The sequence below is a fragment of the Castor canadensis genome, chromosome 7 (genome assembly GCF_047511655.1).
Source record: "Castor canadensis chromosome 7, mCasCan1.hap1v2, whole genome shotgun sequence".
NCBI classification, from domain to species: Eukaryota; Metazoa; Chordata; class Mammalia; order Rodentia; family Castoridae; genus Castor; species Castor canadensis.
The window spans coordinates 114,706,349-114,722,045 of NC_133392.1; positions in this window are offsets into that span (position 1 = coordinate 114,706,349).

The window sequence follows — 15,697 nt, forward strand, 5'->3', positions numbered from 1 at the left end:
ACTGGCCTACCTGCAGAGGAAGGTCTGAGTCAGAGATGTGGAAAGCACCACATGGAGGCAAATTGCTCTAATTCACTGAACAAGTTTCTGTCTGTACAAAGAGACAGTCAGTCCCCAAAGGCCCAGGCTCTCCTGGGGCTTGTGGTCTCCCTGCCATAGCCTCCCAAGTTCAGGGATTTTAGACATGAGCCACTACCCCCAGCCTTTAATATTTAATTTGTAATCACTAATTCTTCCTTCCTCTCCTTTCTCCCTCGCCACATTTCTATTCTCTTGCTCTCTGCAGTTAGATAAATCCACTCCCTCTTTTATTTTTTCCTATTTCCTTATTCCCACATAGGATTTTTCTTTATTGTCCTTGTTTTTGACTGGTAGTTTGTTCTCTACTTTTTTCTCCCTTCTTTTCTTTTTCCTACTTCAATTTAACTGGGTTTTACTTATCTATTCACTTCTTTCTTATTCCTCATACCTATATACGTTTCCCCCTTCTTTCATTTTTATGCCTCTACATTCTTGTATTATTCTCTAGTATTATTCCTTCTATATTCTTTCCATTTCTACAATTGTTATTAGTGTTTTCTAAATTGATATTGCAGTACCATTGCTCTCATATTCCTCTAAAGCTTTTGGCGTGGTGGTGGTAAATGTTTTTAATTAGTAACTGCCATCATGGGTACATCTATCAGTGCTGGTTGCCTCAGAGAGATTTGTACTATCTGAGTAGTTCTGGGGATCAGGCTAGTTCCTTGAGCATGTTGGGTGAATGCTTGTCTACTGGTCTATACCCACACTACAGTGGTAAAACCTGTACCTCAACCTTGACATTACCCAGTTCTCCCTGAGCACTGCAAATATTTCACTTGAAAAAATACTGGAGATTAAAACCTCCAAGCAACTACTTGACCCCAGATGCACAAATTGCAACACAGAAATACAAGAAACATAAAAAACAAAGCAACATGACTCCTTCAAAAGTCAACAGTCCTTCAATAATGGATGCTAAGCATAGCTTAATGGATGAGATTACTTAAAAAATGATTATAAGAATGATCAATGAAGTCAAAGAGGAAGGAAATAAATACCTAAACAAATTCAAAGAGAATACAAATAAACAACTGAGTGAAATAATGAGGAATTCAATAGAGATAAAAATTCTGAAAAAAATCAAATTGAAATTTTGGAAATGCAAAGTTCAATAACCCAAATAAAAAAACTCAGTTGAAAGTCTTACCAGTAGTCTACATCAAATAGGAGGTAGAATATCAGGGATTTTAGATAAGGTAAATGAATTAGAACATTCAGATAACAATAAAAAAGTTAAAAATTACACACACAACATACAAGACCCCTGTGACACCAGTAAAAGATCAAACTTACAAATCATGGGCCTAGAAGAAGAGATAAAAGATAAAGACACCAAAACCATATTCAAACCAAACCTGATGGTTTGCATTAACAATCAATAACCAATTCTTTGTTGCAGGTAGAAATCCACACCATTGGCAATGACAAACACGGGCTTAAAGTGAAAAGATGAAAAAGGATATTCCTAGAATTGGAACTGGAAAGCAAGCAAAAGTCACTATACTCAGACATGACACAGTAGACTTCAAACCAAAAGTAGTCAGAAAATAATGTCACTTCATGTTGATAAAAGGAACAATATATCAAGAAGATATAACAATTGTAAACATTTCTGCACCAAATTTCAACACACCCAGTTTCATAAAACAAACACTACTAGACATAAAGACACAAGCTCCAATATGATAATAGTGAATGACTACAATATACCACTATCACCAATAGATAAGCTATCCAGAAAAAAAATCAACAAAGAAACTTCAGAATTAAAGGACAAATGGACTTAACAGACATCTACAGAATGCACACACAACAGCCACAGAATACACGTTTTTTTCTCAGAAGTCCATGGAACATTCTCCAAAATAGGTCATGCATTACTTGATAAAGCAAGTCCTGACAAATATATTTTAAAAACTCAAATAACTTCTTGTGTTTTATCAGACCACAACAGAATAAAACTAGAAACCAGCAGGAAGAGAAACATAGGAAGTATACAAACACATGGAGACTGAACTATACATTTTGCTATGATCATAGGGTCATCAGAGCAAAAAGGTGGGGAGATTAGCAAAATCCTAAAAGGAAATGGAAATGAAAACATGACATGATAGACCTGAAAGAAATTCTAAAAGCAAAGTTTATAGCTGTCAGTGTCCACATTAAAAAACTAGAGAGATCTCAAAAAATAATCTCATGATACACTTCAAGGTCTTAGAAAAACAAAAAGAAGCCATCCCCAAAATTAGTAGAAGGAAAGAAGCAATAGAGATTGGAAATAAAATCAGTTAAATGAATATAAAAGATAAATGAAACAAATTGGTTTTATGAAAAGATAAATAAGATTGACCAGCTCTTAACCAAACTAACCAAAAGAAAGAAGACACATATTAGCAAAATTGGAGACAAAAAGTGACATTACAACCAGTGCCACTGAAATCCAGAGAATCACTGGGGAATATTTTGAAAATATATACTCCAAGGAATGAATAAATTTCTAAAAACATTTGGCTGACCAAAGTGAACCAAAAGGTACAAATAACTTTAATAAATCATTAACAAGCAACAAGATTGAAACAGTAATTAACTCCCCCCCAACATAGAAAAGTCTGGGACCAGACATATTTACTGCTCAGTTCTATAAGAACTTTGAAGAACTAACACCAATGTTCCTTACACTATCCACAAAACACAAGGGGAAGTAACACTTCTAAACTCTTTCTATGAAGCCAGTGCTAACCTTATACTAAATTCTGATAAGGAAACAATAAAAAAGAAAACTATAGTTCAATTTACTTGATGAACTTAGATGCAAAACTCTTCAATAAAACACTTGTAAACTGAATTCAAAAACACAATGAAAATATAAACCATGATCAAATCAGCTTCGTTCCAGCCAGAAATGGAAAGAGTGTTCAATATGAACAAATTGGTACATGTAATATGACATATAAACAGAAATTAGGATAAGAATCACATTATCATCTCAATAGACAGAGAAAAAGGTGACTGCAAAATTCAACTTCTCTGCATGATAAAAGCCATGAAGAAAGTAAGAATAAAAGGAACATATCTCATCATAATAAAGGTACATATGATAGAACTATATCAAACATTAAAGTGAACAGGAAAAACTGAAAACATTTCCTCTGAAATGAAAAAAGAGACAAGTGTATCTACTATCATCACTCCTGTTGAATATAGTGCTTGAATTTTCATCATAACAATTAGGCAATAGAAATAAAAGGGATATGAAGAAGTCAAATTATCCAAACATGTAAGTTTTTATACTTTAAAAACCCTAAAGACTCCACTAGAAGACTCTTAGAGCTAATACACACTTCTGGCAAAGTAGCAGCCTACAAAATCAATACAAATATTGATAGTTTTTCTACACACTACCAATGAGCCCACTTAAAAAGAAGTCAGGAAATCTATTCCATTCACAATCTCTTTTTAAAATGTACTTAGTTATAAACTTAACCAACAATATAAAAGGTCTCTACAAAGAAAACTATCAAGCCCTGGAAAATGTTATTGTAGAAGACACTGGAAGATGGAAAGACCTCCCATGATCATGGACTAGCAGAATTAATATTGTTAAAATTAATATGACCATATTGCCAAATTCTTTATACAAATTCAGTGCAATCCTCCATTAAAATTCCAATGACATTCTTCACAGAAATAGGGAAAATCTTAAATTCCTATGGAAATACAAAAGATCATAAATAACCAACTCAATCCTGAGTGAAAAGAACAATGTCAGAGATACCACCATCCCTGAATTCAAACTATTCTGCAGAGCTATAGCAATAAAACAGCATAGTACTGTCACCAAAACAGATATGTAGACAAATAGTATGTATAGGAGATCCATAAATTATCCCAAAAGGTACTCTCATCTGATTCTTGACAAAGATGCCAAAGGTAGACATTGGAAAAAAGACTGCCTCTTTAACAAAGGCTGCCAAGCAAACTGGATATCCACATACAGAAGACTGAAACTACATCCCTATCTCTCACCCTGTTTCAATACCAAATCAAAATGGATCAAAGACCTCAATATAAGACCTGACTCTTTGAGATAGTAGAAGAAACATACAGGAAACATATCATGATGTAAGCATAACAATGAATTTCTGCATAAGGACTCCAATAGCTAAGAAAATGAGAGAAATAACTGACAAATGTGATTGTATCAAATTAAAAGTTTCCACACAGCAAAAGGAACAATCAATAGACAGAAGAGACAGCCTATAGAATGGGAGGAATAATTTGCCAAATGTTCATCTGACTTGGGATTAACATCCAGAGTACATAAGAGCTCAAAAATGTAAACAACAAAAAGGTAATCAATAAACATGCAATAGAAAGAAACAGACACTTTTCACATGAAGAAGTACAAATGGCCAATAAATACAAGAAAAAAAATGTCAAACATCCTTAGCTATCTGGAAAATGTAAATCAAAACATTGAGATTCTGTATCACCCCAATCTGAATGATTATCATCAAGAAAACAAATAACAACCAATACTGACCAGGAACCCTTATTCACTGTAGGCAGAAGTATAAATTAGTGCAGCCACTATGGAAGTCATTATGCAGGTTCCTCAAAAAATTTAAAAATAGATCACTCTTATGACCAGCTATACCTTGCTGGGTATGTACTAAAAAGAATCAAAGTTCACTTACCATAACGTTATTTGTATACTGGTGTTCATGACAATAGCCAAGTTATAGAATCAGCCTAGTTTTACTGAACCATTAAGAAGAATGAAATTATGTCACTTCATGAAAAATGGATAGACAGGAGATTATCATGTAAAGGGAAAAAAATTTCAAAGGACAAGTATTGCATATTTTCTCTCATTTGTGGAAGTTGGTGGAGATGAGAAGAAACAAAACATAAATAAGTTCATGAAAACAGCGGAAGAACTACTAGGTAGAAGGAAGAAAAAAAAAGAGGTAGGGGAGAAAATGAGAGGGAGTAATTGAAGAGTGAATATGATCAAAGTACATTGTATGCATGTATGGAAATGTCATAATGAAGCATCTTATGTATACAATTAATGCAGAAATACAACCATTAAAAATTAATACAAAAATACAACCAATAAAAATGGTTACATTATAAATTTTATGTTATATGTGTTTTACCCCAATTATATTTATATGGATAGTACAGCAAACTATAGACATTTATTTGTCATGCATGTGAAAACATCTAAGTTCAACTCCTAAAGCCCTTAGGATTTCAAACTTCTTTCAATTTGTTTCTGTTTTGTCTAGAATGATGCCCTTCTTGGCAATCTCTAAAATGCTTATCAGGTCAACTGTCTTTCCAACCTGCAAGAAGGGAAAAAGGAAATGAAAGGGGAAACCCTTCTTTTAAGAATTAAACATCACTTTTACTAAAATTCTGTTGGATAGCACTTAGGCACATGTACACATATATTCATAAAGGAATCTGGGAAATGTAGTTTTTAGGAGACAATGAGGTATCCAGCTGAAATCTCTATTACTCTGGAAAAAAGAGGAAAATATATTAGGGGATACCTTGCAGTTTCTATTATTCATTATTTTCATTACATCTATTCAGGTAAATCCCAATGATAAGGCAGATTTATTCTCATTCATCAGAAGAAACTGACTTCAAAGGGTTTTAGTAGTTTATGCAAGAATGGTGTAGAGAGACAATTTGCTCTTCTCTTCCCACTCTTACATACCTCCTTGATAAGTTATACTCTATATACTGTGGTCTGAATGTTTGTGCCCCTTTCACCAAATTCAAATTGAAACCTAATTATCAACGTCAAGGCATTAAGAGGTGGAAACTTTGAGAAGTGATATGCCCACATGAAGGGGATCAGTGTTCTTATAAAAGAGGTAGCAGAGAGCTGCCTTGTTCCTTGCAACATGTGAGGACACAGCAAGAAGATACCATCCATGAACTATAGTGTGAGTCTTAACAATGCACCACCATGTTTACTGGAACATTGATCTGGGACTTCACAGGCTCTAGGACTATGAGAAACAAGTTTCTGGTATTTACAACCCACCTAGTGTAAGGCACTTTGTTACAGCAGCCGGAATAAGATAATAGCTTACTATGAACTAAGCCATGTTGACTCTAGTTATTTCATTCCTTTGACTGCACAGGCTAAAGAAAAGTTAAGGGTTTGATGATTCTGTGCATAGCCCATTGATGGGTTGGGATGCACTTTATTTCTTTGCAGTCTGTTCATTAGTTGAAAGACAATTGATGAGCTATTAAACACTTCTACATCTTTAGAAGAAAGCATAAAGGTTTTAAAAAGTAATAAACTTCCTGTGGTTCTCTTCCAGAAAAAGTACAGGCTGAGATTGACAGAGTGGTTGGTCAGTTGAAGCAACCAAGCTTGGCTGACCAAGAATTAATGCCCTATTCCAATGCTGTTGTTCATGAGGTAGAACATAATTCCCCTGAATGTTCCCAGGGACACGACAGTGAATACCACTTTTGCTGGATACCAACTCCATAAGATAAGGTGGACTGCCAGGCTCAGATCCTGAAGCCCGAATGAGTTCATCAAAAGGAACCTAAAATTGATTAGCGACTTGTATTTGTGTTCCAAGGAGCCACTTAAGTGGGGAGGATGATATGTTATATGTGATATTATTCCAATTTTCACCATGTGTTTAACTGGATATTAATATTGTAGGAAGTGGAGACATGAGGATTCCTGAGTCAAATATATTTAGGTTAAGGCTGGATTTGCTTTTTCTCCTGTGCATCATGAATCTCTGTGGGCACACAGCAGGCAGAATTTTTCTGTCAGACTTTGCAACAGAAACCTTTTCTTTCCTTGGTAGAGCATCTCTCAGAACTAGAGAGAACTGCCATGATTAGTTTAGGAAATTCTACTTGACAATCCTGAGGTTGTAGAATGTTAAAATGTGAAAGTCTCAATTACTCCATCTGTAAAATAAATTTAGAACCTAGATCACAAGATTCATGTAGAGGTGAAATGATACTTAACATGCCAGGCTTCATATTCACAAAATCAGTTATTGTTCTTTATTAATGTTCCATATTGACAGTCTACAGAGTGAGAGAGGGGCCCTGGTGGCTCAGATGATGAGACTTTGCACTAGGAGTGATGGAAAACCATTACAGAGTACTGAGTTTGAGAAGTTGTACAGTGTATGTGATTAGGATATAGCTCAAGGTTATTACAGGAGACTTAGGTCCAGCACTAAGGTGGTAATGGGAAACAGGAATCAAGGAGATGTAAAAAAAGGGCCAAACCATGCTGATTTTGAATGAGGCAGTAGGAGAGAAAGGTTTCCTCTGCTGACTTCAGGGATTTTGCCATGTACCTGCATGGACCAGAGCTCCTTTCCCTGGATATGTGCATGTGTTACTAACCCTGTGGTGGCAACTGGGTACAGTGTCCTTGACCCTTAATGAAAGGGAATTAAAAAAATCAGAGGTTAATGAGACAATCTTTGCTTTTATAGAGTTTTCACGCACCTCCCTTCACAGAGCAGCACAGCTGATATTGGTGCAGTGTGAACTGACCTCCTGCCACAGTATTCTCCAAGGGATGCTCACATGTCACCTCCCAGACCTATACTGACTGTCTCTGTAGAGAGGATTTACTCTACAGTAAGGAATAGTCTAAGTACCCTGGTAAAATTCCCAGTAGGTACTTCCACTCCATCATTCTAATTTGTCTTGCACAAAGGGGAGGATCCTGGGGGTGTGGGGAGCTTAGGATCTGAGATGTTCCTGGCACTGGAACTGGAAGACCCTTGTCCCTCTGCATGGGTAAGTTCCATGTGTCATGTTTTAACTCTTTCCTGCCTTATGTAGAGGGCTGTGACTATAAAGCACAAGGACTTCAATCCAGAGCATTTTCTGGAGACCACTGTGATTCCATCTTGCTGTATTAGATCATAGGCAATAAGGCTGAGAAGAACTTTGATAAAAACCCAGGGCAATTTCACTATTTGATCTGGTTAGTTAATGATAGGGAGAGGTTCAACTCTCCATTAACCCAGTTGAATAAAGGAGGGTTGCAAAGGCTGCATGATTAAACATTGTATTAAATAAATAAAGAGGGATAACTGAATGGCCCTTTTTGTCTGTACTACCTCTGTAAGTGAGATAGTTAAGGAGTGATTATTTGGGGTAATACCTATATTAGGCACCAGGTGTACTAGGGTACATGTGCAAACCCAGTTACATGGTAAACATAGAAAGAAATTAGTCCCACACAGGAATAATATCTCTGATGTTGTCTCTAAGCAAAAATTGGGCTCTATGGAAAATATATAAGCAAATTTATTATTCTCATTTTCCCATGCTGACAAGGTTCCAGTCAATGTAGCCCCAGTGAGGGGAAGGAAGGACCCTTGGGATTGATCCTGAGTAGCCCAAGGCTTTATTTTCCCAATGGAGGAAAAAGTTTTTTGTTGGCCTCAAGAAGCCACCCAGGGGACCTGTTGTGTTTGAGAAGTAAAATGCAGTCTGTAGTAAGTGATTCTTCACAAGTTTCCAAACAAAAAATGCTTGTGCGCCTAGAAGGGCTTCCAGTACAATAACCTGAGTGTTTATAGAGGAAACCAGATTTGTTTATTGAAGGCCACTCAGGAAAACACACAGATAAAGTAAAGCTGTCTGTCTGGGTCACTTTAGATTAACATGGTCACTAAAGAAATTTGAAGTTAAAATCTGGGTACAGTAGTTGTCTGTAACATCACCTAGATGGTGATTTCTTAATGCGCAGAAGTGTCTTGAATTTAAGAGAAGTTTGAGTGATGACTGGTCCCCACATGGGCAAGTGAAGATGCCTTGGGTAAGGTTTGCCTGGTATGATTGGAGAAGTTGGATAGCCCTGACAGTCATAATTCTGCGGCTGTGGCGGGGGCGGGGGGTTCGGAGACTTGGTATAGAGGACATTAAGGGTAATAGGCTGGACAGACCCTTGACATTTTGGGTAAAGAGACATGTTGCTAATAGCTCTCAAGCTTTCTGGAAAAGGAACGAACAACCATGTACTTGTCAGAGAAAGGCACAACCAGCAATCCTTGGGTAGCTCCAGGCTTCTTTTATTTAGAAGTCAATGTATAAGATTTAGGGTGGTTAGTAGATAGGATTTAAAGATTCCTCCAGGGGCTACTAATACCAGGCATTGGTTGCAGGAGAAAAAAAATCAGGCTAAACATTTGAAGGAAGTGTCTTAGAGTTTTGGGGTACACTGAGCAGTAGAATTTTGGAAATGGAACTGGGAGAGACAGAGGCATTGCCAGATAAACCATATCAGAAGTATTTCTAAAAGGAGAAGTCATAGATTAGGAGCCCATTTGTGTTGTGGAAGAGAGGTGAAGGAAGTAGGTATGTAAAGCTTTATTTATCTCTTAAGGCATAGCTTCTTGGTCCCTCCAAGAACCATGCTCAACCCAAGAGCAAAATGGGGTACCTAGAGAGTATTAGAAATCATTCACACAAATTTGAGCTTCAATATGACAAGGTAAGGAGGGAGTGAAATTTCTAATCCAATTTTTTCCACCAACCCTCACTACAAGTGCAGTCTGAGAGGAAGGTGTTCCCATATAGGCAGGGAGAACAGGGTAACATGCCCTCATTTCTAAAAGGAATTGGATTTGCTTATCCAAGATTTCTAAGGTCACCCAAGGTTCCTCATGAGTGATGATAACCTTATGCAGGGGCTGTTTTCCTTCTATTGAAACAGAGCTAAGAAAGTCAGCTGACTTCTGGGTATGTGTCTCAGAGTAAAGAACTTCCTCAGAGGGGACAAAGGAACTGTAGTATAAGAGTAATAAACATTTCTTAGAGTCCCCAAGTATACCAGGCACGGTGATGAACTGCACATACTTACCTCTTTTCATTTTTACAATAATCCTATAAAGATGAAAACCAGCAACAGTGCATACAAGCTGATTTAGGAGTGTGCAATAAAATACAGAAAATGGCCCATCAGTCCTGTATTGATGCTTTGTGTATCTCATGTCTTTCAGTTTCCAGAAACACTGTGGGGTCCCCACTGGCAACCCCTCAAACAAAGGATCAACAAAGTTCATTATTAATAATATTATTATGATTATAACCAAACTATTATAATTAGAAGGCAGCAGGTGTAATCACACCATGAGCATCTCATTTTAAGTCTACATGATTTTCCACTATGATATGCTATCAATTCTGCACCAGATTTCAGAGACAACTAATTAAACAATCACTTTGCTTCAGTTAAAATACAGCAAAGCAAAATATTATCCATATGGAGATTACACCATAGTAAAGAGCACCACCATAAACAATTATATTCACACACACATTTGAGTGATTATTTCCATGCAGGAAAATAAATCATGAGAAAGGAATAGTGAGAGGGTAAAAAACTACTGCCACTCAGAGGATCACCAGGATGATAAATGTCACCAAGAAGGTAAAATTTTAGAAGTGCCTTCTTGAAGTAAGCAACTGGGGTTATACAGAATCCAAGGAAACACTTTCTAGATACAATGAATGCCAACTGCAAAGGCATAAAACAGGAATGTCCTCAATGTGATCACATAGGCTACTGTGGCTGGAATGTACAGAGTAACACTGATAAAAAGGAGGTTATAGGTCTGCAAGAACCTGCTGTGTGACTTACAGGCACAAAAATGATGTAGGATGTGAATGTAATGGATTGAGAGTCAGGTACTGAACCTTCACCTGCACTGCTGAGTATTTCTCTGGCAGCTCAGGGGATAGACAAAGTTGAGGTTGTGAGTGCAATCAGGAAAACAATGAAACTATGACATCATCCAGATAGGTGGTGAGGAAGACAATAACTGGGGTAGTGAGGAGTCATACAAATCATAATATATTTTGCATGGGGAGTTGAAATGTATGACACAGGGGTGAGAGAGAAAGGAGAAGAAGATGAGTCCACAGTTGAAGTGTAATAAAATAAAAGAGATGGAAGGATAAGACTGTCTTTGAAAGTGGAAAAGTGGCACCATCTTGTCTCCATTATGATTTTGTTTTTCTACAATGTCTTTCCGTGAATAATGAAATTCCTTCTTGGACCACACCAAACTCTCTTCCCACACCAACTGGGAAAAACTGAAATTGTTTGTTTCTTGCATTGTTGAAAACCACAAGAGAGACTGAAATAAGAGACTTTATTTTGTTTACCTCAAGGAAATGCAAAAGGGGGATGAGATGTTTCCTGTTTTATTCTTATAGAACAAAGAGTAGTATATCAGTTTCCCATCGCTGATGCAACAAGTTTACACAAACTCAGTGGCTTAAAATTGATAGATCTGTTCTCTTGCCGTTTTGAATTACAGAACTCCAAAATCAGTTTCACTGGGCTAAGAGCAAGGTGCTTACCAAGTAGCTCCTTTTGGATGCTCTGTGAATAATCTGTTCCATATATTTCCCAGCTTCTAGAGACTTCTACCTCTTAGCATGTGGTTCCATTCTCCATCATCAATGCCAGGGCTGTTATGTATTCTCTCCTCTATGATCTTTTCTAACATCTTTATATCTTTGTCTAGCTCCAAACGTCTTGCCTCCATCTTATAAGGATAATCCAGGATAGACTTCCAGTGACAAAATCCTTAAATTAATCACACCTGCAAAGTCTTTTTTGACACAGAAGGTAACATCCACAGGTTCTAGGAATTAAAATGTGGACATCTTTGTCCATCATTATTTAGCCTACCATAAGTGAATAAAAATAGGGAAAATATTTCAGAATGTATGATAATATTAATCAAGATAGTTGAGGCAATTAGAAATAAAGGTAAGGGGTTTTTTGTCATTTGGCTAAAAGGCTTGGAAATGTCAATATACTGCCTTTTCATCCCCCATATTTTACCCTTTCCTTATATCTGAAGGAGCTGCACTCACAGGGAAAAACAAGAATTGAACCTTAGTGCTCTTTTTTGTTATTAGTTGAGGCTATGTCCAGTTACTTACCCCTGCTCTTAGCTCCCACTTTGACCATAAAGGGGAATTGAATGTTAGAGTTTAACCTAAAGGCCTCACTTGGGCTCTGGTGTTCCCCCTCCTCCATTTCCAACATTGCAGACAAGAAGTAGGAAGACAACCAAACTGATTAGATGGCCTCAATCTCAGTAGACCTTTGACTAATGTACATCAGTGAATGTGTCATAATCTTTTCTGTTATCAGCCCAAAACATTTGTTGAGTACTTTTTGCACCTTACAATGGATAATGTCATCTTAAAGATATGTTTTATTCCCATTTTACAAAACTAAACCAAAGAAATGTGAGGTGACTTGCCTTACGTCATGCAACCAGTAAGTTACATGGCTAATATTGGAGGCCAAATTTATTTCATTCACATGCCACTCTCTCTGAATGATTAACTTCTTCCAAATTGCAAGCATAAGAAAATAGTTACATTCAAGGCCTAAAGCTTTTGGTTGACTCTGGGACAATCCTCACGCTTCCTGAGGAGGCCAAAGGGAAACTTGTCTGCTTACCAATTGTTCACTAGAAGGAAGGCCCTGTGTGTTGTGGCAACCACAAATTCTCTGAATAAACCAATACACATTGTCCTTTCTATCACACGGAAAGACTATTCAAGTTTCCATGAAGAAAACCTCACCTGTAGCACACTAGACCTTTACTTTGCTTGAACTAAGACAATGTATGCAATGTCATGCTGGGGCTTGCTACCTGGCCTTCTACCCACAAGTCCAAGGTAGGTATGCAGGGAATGTGCCTGGACTAGAAGAGAATGTTGCTCCTGTACACACAGCTCAGATGGGGGCCAAAGGACAGCATGTTAGAATGGGAAGATATGTAGAATAGTCATGGGATGATGTGCACTTGGAAATGGGAACATTTTTCGCATTCTTCACATCTTCTGTGAAGACAATATAATGGGTTCCAGTGGTCCCTTCCCTCAAGAAGCCCAGAATCAAGGAGAAAACATTAAAGTTAATTGACATTGTGAAAGCTTCTAGGAAAAAGTTACATTCTTACATGAAAATCTAATCATGCCTTTCCTTTCTTTTTAGTAATGCCTTTCCATTTTTTACTGGATGCTTGGTCTGGTACATAATGTCCTCTGAGGTATCCACTTTGGCCCAACTAACCTCAATCCTGCCCAGCCTGCATGGTGACTTTGTTAAGCTACATGTCACTCTCTTAGTATTGCCCTTACTTATGCCTCTCTAAATCAAGACATCTGCTCTTCCTCCAACCAGGATTTACTTTTCCAATTACCCCATATGGAAAACTCCTCTCTGTTCTACAGGAATCTGCTTTAAATTCTACCTTGCTAAAACTTTTCTCCACTCCTCTAGGAAATTATTAGCTAGTGAATCATTAGCATTTTCTTCCTCCAAAGATGCCCTAGTGCATCTCCATTGCTATGGATATGGCACTTTATTTATATATTTTCCCCACAAATTGACATCCCTTCAAGGAAAGTGGCCATTTCCAATATTTTTCTTCCTCTAGATATAGAACATTTTGAGCAGGTGGAAAATGGGACCTATCATGGTAAAGATTTCAAATTGTGGGGTAGAGTTTATTAATGAGGCATAAAATCTATTTAGTGGATCAAGACCAACTATTTTTGTCCTAAGATAAAAATAGAATGGAGATTATCAGAGTGATACTTAATTTTCTTTCATTTACTGATGTATAAGTATATGCTTCTATATGTGTATATTTATGTATGTGCATCTTGAATGATGATGTAAATATAATACATATCTATCTGAAGACCTTATTCTTCAAGTTTAAAATCTAATGAGTTAGAATATAGTTTTGACTTATAGGATATGACTTATATAGTTGATATGAGTGAAATGAAATGATAGAAGTTTAGACCCATGTCCATAGTAGCCATATTCACCATAGCCAAGAGTTCGAGGCAGCCCAAGTGTGCATGGACCAAGTGTTCATGGATGAATATCTATAGATCCATTTTCTTGATGGATAAACAAAATGTGGAATATGTATGACATGGAATAGTATTCATCCCTAATACACTACAGCTTACCTTGAGGACATAATGCTCAGGTAAATAAAGCAGTCACAAAAACACAAAAACTCTGTATTCCTCTAAAATGAGTTATCTAGAATCATCATATTTATACAGACAAAAGGTAGAATGCTACTAGTCACAGGCTGCAGGAGTTGTTTAATGGATTTGGAGCTTAAGTTTTGTAGGATGAAAAAGTTCTGGAGCTTGGTTGTGCAACACTGTGAATATATTTAATATTATTGAATTATACCCTTACAAATAATTAAGATGAGCTGTGCATGGTAGCCTTCATTTGTAAGGCCAACACTGAAGAGACAGAGGCAGTAAAATCAAAAATTTGAGGCCAGCCTGGCCTACATAAGGAGAACTTGCCCCATAAAGTGATCAAATTATAAATTTTATGTCATATATATTTTCTCATTTAATTTTTATATAGATGGTAGAGTAAATGATAGACATTATTTTCCTCTCATGTGGAAAATGTCCAAACTAGACTCCTTAAAGGCATTGGGGTTCCAAACACTAAAATGGATCCCAGAAAGTTGCTTTTCTTCCTGCAGGAAGGGAGAAAAGAAGAAAGCAGGCACCCTTCCTTAGAGTCCTTCTTCTAAGTATGAATCATCAATTTTACTACAATCTTTGGGCCACAACTTAGGCCCATGTTCACATTTATACACAAAGAAATCTGGGAAGTGTAGAGTATTCCTAGACAACCAGGTATCCAACCGAAATCTCCCTATTACTCAAACCAAAGAGGAACATATATTAACAGGTTCTATCATTTGTTATCATTACATTAGTTGAAGTAAATCCCTATGACAAGGCAGAATTATTTCTCACTAATAGGATGAGAAAACTGAGCTTCAAAGGGTTTTAGTAGAGACTTTGCTATCTATTCTCTACAGTGGTCTAAATATTTGTGTCTTTGCCACCAAGAACAATTGTTAAAATCTAATAATCAGTATGATGGTATTAGGAGGTAGAGTTGTCAATTTGTTATTAGTCCTCATGAAGGGGATCAGTGCTCTTATAAAAGAGGTTCCAGAGACTAGCTTACAACATGTGAGCACACAGCAAGAAAGTGCCATCTATAAACCGAAATGTGCATCTCACCAAAAAACATATCTGTTGGTGCATTGATCCTCCCAGACTCCAGAACTATGAGAAATAAACTTTTGTTATTTATAGCCCACCTATTGGAAAGTATTTTGTTATATCAGCTTGAATAAGACAAGATCCTAATATGGGTTTAGCCATGTTGATCCTGGTTATTTCGTTCCTTAGCCTAATGAGGCTCAAAGAAAATTAGAGCCATCAGTTCTCTAAATAAGTCCTTTAAAGGGTTAAGAACCATTTTATTTCTTTGTAACATGGACACTGGTTGAAATAAAACATGCGAGATCTCAGAGACTACTCCTACGCCTTTAGAAAAAAACCCATAAAAGTGTAAAAGTAATAGAACCTCTTCTTCCAGAAAAAGTACAGGCTGAGATTGACAGTGTGACTGGCCAGTGGAAACAGCCTCACTTGGCAGACCAAGAGACCTTGCCCTGTACCAATGTGTGATCCACGAGCTGCAGAA